At 28.3% G+C, this 7524-nt stretch overlaps 1 pseudogene across 1 annotated transcript; it reads right to left on the bottom strand.

Moving 5' to 3' along the window:
- Window positions 1–553: 553 nt before the first annotated feature.
- LOC120069253 (putative flavin-containing monooxygenase 1) lies at window positions 554–6387 on the bottom strand (annotated as a pseudogene). Its single transcript, XR_016527779.1, has 5 exons — window positions 5758–6387; window positions 4860–5118; window positions 4477–4652; window positions 1780–2141; window positions 554–1200 (listed from the first exon to the last, which is right to left on the bottom strand). The product of XR_016527779.1 is annotated as a putative flavin-containing monooxygenase 1 (transcript).
- Window positions 6388–7524: the final 1137 nt, after the last annotated feature.

Raw genomic sequence — 7524 nt, 5'->3', positions numbered from 1 at the left:
GAAATTTAAACTTTCAATGTTGTATTTAGTAGTAAAATTTCAAAAATTATTGAACAACTAATGACCTATTACTCTATTAAACACAAACTTGAAAGTTCAGATATTTATTAGGTACAAAATTGAAAGTCTAAGACTTAATACACATAAATTAAAATTTTAAGTTTATAAGCATTTTAAAGTTCATAGACCAAATAAATGTAAGTTTTAAAATTTAAAGACTAAACTTGTAATTTAATCCTTAAAAATAATTTTATCCGATATATTTTAATTTACTGCACCATTAAATATATTGTCATGGGCAATATAACAGTAGCACAAAAAAGAAAATAATTTAAAAGAATTGCATGCAAAAAGATTCAAACTTTTGAGCCAAATGAGGAAGGATTGGAGCTTCGTCCTATGTGTCAGATGACCACTTTGATAATTAATAAATAACTTTGTTTTATACTGATATAAAATGATGTTGAGTGGAGATCGAGTCTCTTGAGCCTGTGATAAATTTATCCTTAGCTATATGTATGTATATATATATATATAGAGGTTGGTAGTAAAATAAGTCCACAACAATGTGATTGTCTTGCCTTATGATAAGAAAGATTGCATGTACATATTTAAAATTTGACAATAAATTCAAGATACATATTTAACATTTCTCTCTCATACATCCAACAATATAGAACTATCAGTTACAATAATTTAACGACTCATTCGACTAATTTATTCTAAATAGAGAGAGAATAATGCATAAAGGAAAGGATAATAAGAGAAATCATGTCGTCGTCTTCTTCTTATTATTATTTATCTTATTTTATTTTAGATAAAGAGTTATGGAATATTTAGTTGCATTTTTTCTCGTAGCTGAGAGTTGCATAATCAGAAGGCAGATAAGGTTGAAAAAACTCATCCAAAATGGTCTTCTTCCTCAAGTATTTACGTCCCATATCCTTGCAAAGCTGATCATTGTACCAAATATTGTTGATTCCAACACAAGACCTCCAAAAGTATTCCCCTGCATATTCCTTCATATTCATCTCCCACAACCTTATCTCCTCCTCCATTTCTTTTATAGTTGGCAACTTAAAGCTTCCATCAAGCACATGTACTAGCCATTGGCATCTCATGTCTGAGCTAAACAAGTCCGATATCCCCTCCGCATACCCGATCACCGCAAGTCGTGGAATCCTTGGTTGAATCACCTGTCTGCACTCACGGTTTAGGAGAAAATTAAAAGCGACTGTTTGGTATGCAATTAATTCAGATTCTATTTTATGTTTTCAGATCAATGAATATGTGTTTGGTAATTAGTATGAACTTTGTATTCAAAAACTATTTTCGGATTATATGATCCATGCAATGCAAATTCTAAAACTGTAATTTCATATTTTCAGTGTATTTAGATTTTGAGTTTGAAATTTTTAAATGTAAAATTATATTAAAAAGAATAAAACCATTAAATAATATAGTATTTTAGGTTATAAAATCTATCCTTTTTTGTTAATTTAAATTATTAATTATATAATAATAAAAAATAATAAAGTTTATAAAGTTTATACTCAATCTAATATTCAGTGAGTCACTATAATTATTTTTATGGATTATAAACATATTATCAAACACATTTTTAATTTTAATTTTTGAATCTACTACTAAACACATATCTAAAAACATGATTACAATTTTCTCTTTTTTCCTTTATCATTTTTTTCAAAATTATGTTTCCACACCCTAATATTTTCAAGACTACTCTCAAACATGTTTGTTGAACTTATTATGTTTTACCTGTATAGAGGCATGATGGAGGTTGGGGAGGTGGAGATGTATTTTTGGAAAGTGGTAGATTTGAACATGGTTTTGAGCTTTTCATTCCCTTTGTATCCGGTGGCGAGAATGACGAGGTCAGCTTCGACAGGTTCAATGGGGTCGTCGTCGATGATGAGTCCTTGTTTGGAGAAGGTGAAGGAATTGGATTTTCTTAAGACGATGCTTCCTTCTTCCACTCTTTTGTAGAAATTTTCAGGGATGGTTGCAACTTGGCATGAAGAGGCCTCTACGAAAAAGCTATGTTTTGGTAGCATTCCATGTTTCTTTAATGGAAGTTTCCATCGTAGGTAGCTCTCCACAAATTTTGATATACCCCATCTCTGAAAAATTCACCCACATCGTAGGTGATTGTGACTTATGAATGATTTTCTTTCCGAAAAGACTACTATTTCATATTAAACAATTTTCGTCTCATTTCACTTTACTTTGTCTTAGAGATTTAAATTTATTTTGTCCTAAACTTTATTTCAAATGAGTGATTTTTTTAAATTTTTTTTTATCAATATGTAACTTTATTTCTCTCCATTTTTACCCTCTCCCTAATTTTCTCTTTTATCTCTATTCTATTTTTTTTTTTTTTGGGAAAAAATCATTTTTCCACTCATAAATTTCTCCTTTGTCTCTATTTTTTCTTTTTAAACTTTTTCTCCCTTAAATTTTTATTTCTCTCTTTATAATTTTTTGTCTACCACCCTCTAATCTTTTTCAATCTCAAATATATTGCTTTTCTTACTAAATACCTTTGAAAACCATTAATCATTTAAAAATATGTTTAATCAAATTAAAGGGAAAACTATATTTTAGTCATCGAGTTCAAAGAATAGGTGTGTTTGGTTCCTAAGTTTTTAAAGTATTATTTTAGTCCCCAAGTGTTCTAGAATAGGTTTTTTTATCCTTGAATTTTCAAAATGTACCTTTTAATTTCTCAAGTTGTTAAGAATAGGTTTAAAAGGTCTATTAAATATTTTTTACATAATTATATGACAATTTGAATTACAAAAATCATTATTAAAAATAATTTTAGAGAGAAGAGATAATTTTTTAAAAATTATTTTTCTCATTTAAAACAATAAGAAATTACTGTCGGGACCTATTAAACCTATTTTTAAAAATTCAAAAAATTAAAAAGGTACTTTTTAAAAATTTAGGGACTAAATGTACTTAATCTAAAAAACTCGGAGACTAAAAAGGTATGTTTTAAAAATTCTAAGACCAAACTTACACATTTTTAAAAAAACTCAGGAACTAAAAAGATTTTTCTCTAAATTAAATCACTTATATATAAGTATGGAACTAAATATTATCATGGTTTATTACATTTTTACAAAACTAATCATAATTAAATAATTTAGCTTAAAATAATTATTTTATGAGTCAATCCCAAACATGTACAAAGAATTGAAATTCACTTTTGATTGTACTAAAACCAATTTAATAAATGTAGAACCAACGTTAAGATGAGTGTATGAAAATCACTTTTAACAAAAGACACCACTAGTAAATCAATTTTGTTAAAATCATTATTTCTAAAACCACTATTAAACATGTCCTGGTTAATGTTGCATGAAGACGGTGTAGCCAATTGCTTATTTTTCTTTTGAAATTTTGTGGTAGTTAATCTCTAATTAATTAATTGGAGTGACTACTATTTGAACACTGATCTATAACCTTTTATTTATTTGTTTTAATATTATTTTAAACAAATAATTTCAAGATAATTTAAGAGCAATCACACTCTCCCTCTCATTTGAATTAACCAATCAGAATAAGAAGAGATGACCAAGTACCAGTAATGGAATTTGAAAATGATCTCACCCTAATTAAAGTTGTTTAAATTTTAGAATGTATCTAATTCACTGTCGACCTTTTTTTTAATGATTAGATTTCTAATACTTTTTTAAACAATCAAAATTTTTTATAGTCTAAATAACTTTAAAAATTGTTTCATGGAATTAAAAAGACATATCATAGTATGGTTCCAATTCTACTCTTAAACTTTAGAAGTTTGAATATTGTTTCGAGATAACATTAATAGGTTTTGTCAATAAATTTAAAGCTGAAAAAGTTTATATTTACTTATGTGAACAAAATCTAAAAATTAAAAGAACGCATATTTCAACTCCAGTCGTTTATGATCTTAAACTAACATCCCTACCTCCAAAATTTACTTTCCTATACATTCATATTTGTTCACTTAAACACATAAATGCCTAACAAATCTTTTTCTTCATGAATTTAACGACAAAACCTTAAAAGTATATTTTGAAAAAAACTTCATACTTCAATGTTAATTAGTATGATACTTTTCAAAATTCGGAAGTATGATTGAAAATAATTAACCCCATAATTTAAGGATATTTTAACTTAACTTATTATTAAACACAAATTTGAAATTTCAATGATCAGACACAAAATTGAAAGTTTAGATATCTATTAAACATGTTTTAAATTTATTATGCATAACATTAAAGAACGACTTTTAAACACTTTTAAAGTTTAAAAGAGATGCATTCAATACAAACACAATAATTTTAATAGTTCTTTTATACATTTAAATCCACTCATCCATGTTGGGAGAGGTTGATGCCCTCAGTAATTTATCCAAGAGAATATATACAATATATATATAGAGAGAGAGGGTTTGTGTATTCTTACCATTGGGGTAAGTAAGGTGGCGATGATGCTAAATAAGAAGTTCTCACCAGGTTTATGGACCAATAGTTCAGAAAATCGACTATTATACAAAAGACCTATATCGACACCCCATGCTTGGTCAGAAGGAGTCAGCCAATGTGGATTTCTTACAACCAACGTGCATGGCTTTTCCGGTCCTGCAATCTCTCACTTCCATTAGTAATATTTTCGGTCATATTTAAGGACATGTTGGGAAGTAAATTTTGTAAAGGTCAAAAATCAATTTTGTCATATTAAAAAAATACCTCGAAACGTGATTTTAATAATACAAAATCAAATATGAAAATTGTATTTAAACGTGTAAAATCAAACCATAAAAAAAAAGTAGTTTGATTTAATTTCACCATTAGCTTCAGCACATTCCATGGCTATGTCCATGGCTGATTTGAGAGATCCAACGACTGCAATCCGTTTGCCCTTAACTAATTGGTTGACTGAGTTAACTCCCATGTTGTTTTTGGTGACGGTAGCGTAATCCATTGAATAAGCACTTTCCCATGAAACACTTCTTGGCCTTCATTTGGTGGGAACTCTGGTATGTATGGCATCCCACTGTATTTCCCATGCACAATATCACAAACCCAGCTCGATGAACCTGCAGTCCTTGTCACATTATTTTTGACCTTTCATAAATGTTTCAATACTATTCTTAGAGTAGAATTCTTACTTGGACAAAATTTAGAATCTGAATTATGGAGTGACAACCATCTAAAATGAAAAACAAGACTTTATACGATTATTTTTATTTCAATGGTAGTTTTTCTAAAATATTTATGGAAAGATCAAAATATATATATTGGCACCACTACGCCTGTTCCAAATCTGATCCAAAATTCTAATGCTCTTTTTAGAAAATTTTAAGAATAGTTTTGAAATATTTACAAAAGATGAAAAGATAATGTATTGTAATGTTTGAGAGAATAATGATATTTTTGTAATAAATACAAAAGTTTGAGGTTATTTTATGTTATTTAGTTATAGAGAAATTTACTTTAATGTACTTTTCATAAATATTAGCAACAACATTGAAATTATCTCACTCTCACTTTTATTTTCTCAAAAATATATATTTATTATTTTAGTTTTTTTCATGTGGGATTGGATTAAGATACACAATAGTAGGTAAAACCTTACACAAAAATATTGTTCGAACTAGTATATAATGGAAGAATAAGACGATATAAATCACCACTAAACCTAAAGACTAAAAAGAAAAACAAAGACGAGGGAAGGAATCAGCACCCTGAACAGTATTATTTTTAGTGTTTTGAACTTCAAGGATCCATCTAGGTTCCTTAGCAAAGGGGAGGCCGTTTCCTCCCCAAAGCTCATACGAGTAACTCGTCGTTTCACCTCCATCGATATCATAATCGATGCTAAAAACACGAGAATTGAAGTTGATAAAGTGAAGGAGATCAAAATGAACGGCATAAGAATGGAGATAGTCGAGCACTTCTTGATGAGAAGGATAGTCAGATTGAACAGAAGAAGGCCAAGGAAAGTCACAAAATTCGTAAGTACTTTTGTGATTTTGGAGTTTGGTTGAATTGATGGTTCGAGCCCATACCCCACCGATACCGTCTTTGGCCTCGTAAACTACAGGGTGTAACCCCTTTTGAGCTACAAATTTGCAAGCAATTAGGCCACTAATTCCAGCCCCAATTATAGCCACTGGTTGCTTATTCTCTGCCATTGTGTTAATATGGTTTAACTAATTCTCCCTTTGCCTTTGGTTTTTAGTTTTTTTTTTTTAATTTTGCTATGCCCTTTGCATGGGAAGGGACTCTACTTATATAATGAACTCCTCTGGTTGGGGAGTGGAAGAAATGTTGATGCCTCCACATTCCACATTCATTATTGATGAAAGATTTTTAAACATAGTATGATATTTGTTATGTATCTTCAGTTATGTCTATCTTTTTCAGTGTATTATGTTTCATTTTTGTAACGGTAAAAAAAATTTGAAAATATTTTAGAAAAAGAAAAAGGACGAGTTTAATATGTTGCAAAGTATGGGGTTGGACAACTAAGAATATATTTGTGAGTAATTTTTACTTTTGAGACGTAGGGTATTAATTTTCTTCTAAAATAATGATGTTTGGTAATAATGATAAAATCACTCGATGATTGTGAATTTGCCACTAGTTTTATCTCTAGAAGTTTTATGATGTTTATCTCTAATTTTATTCTTTTGTTTTAAGTTCATTTTCCACTTATTCGTTTTGTCTGACAGTTTTTAACTCTATTTATTTTTATCTCTAACTCTATGCTCTTGAAATTTATTCTCCCTCTCTCCTGAATTTTTTCTCTCTATAAAATTATTCTCCATAAATCATTCTTTGAAAAAAAAATTATAATATAACTAGAGAAATTTTCACAGATAAAAAAACGTCAAACTATTTATAGAAATAGAAAGAAAATAATAATAATAATAATACTGACTATCAACGTCTATCACATAGTATCAATGATAGATTTCTATGAGTTTCAATCACTGATAAATACTAATATACTTCTAAAAACTCTATTATCCTCTATCAAAGAAAATTAAATTTTGTTATTTTGTGTAATTAGTTTTTCCTTATTTTTCTATTTTTGAAAATCCCCCGTATATCTATAACTTTATTTCTTTATCTTTGAATTCTTATTATCTCTATTGAATTTTCTTCTCTAAATTTTTGTCCCCCTATGAATTAGTATTTTGTTACATTTTTTCCTCTTTGGAGTGTTACTCTACCTCTCTATTTTATTTCTATTAGGGGTCATTTGGTTGCATAGTTTTCTGCATGAAGATTGACACATGCATCTAAATTTTATGTTTTTTCATAGTTTTCAACCATTTGTCTAAGAATAAATTATTCCTTGACATTCTTATTTCTCACATACAAGGATTTTCTATTTCTTCCAAAACTGTGGGTTTTCTTTTCCCCTTCTTCATATGTTTTTATTTTATATATAATTTCACTTTAAATATAATCAATTAGTTAAGTAATTAATATTAATTTAATA

This window comes from Benincasa hispida, chromosome 2 (assembly GCF_027475165.1).
Source record: "Benincasa hispida cultivar pf3 chromosome 2, pf3_genome.v1.1, whole genome shotgun sequence".
NCBI lineage: Eukaryota > Viridiplantae > Streptophyta > Magnoliopsida > Cucurbitales > Cucurbitaceae > Benincasa > Benincasa hispida.
Note: the sequence above shows the minus strand (reverse complement) of the source record. Positions and strands in the feature narration are given on the sequence as shown.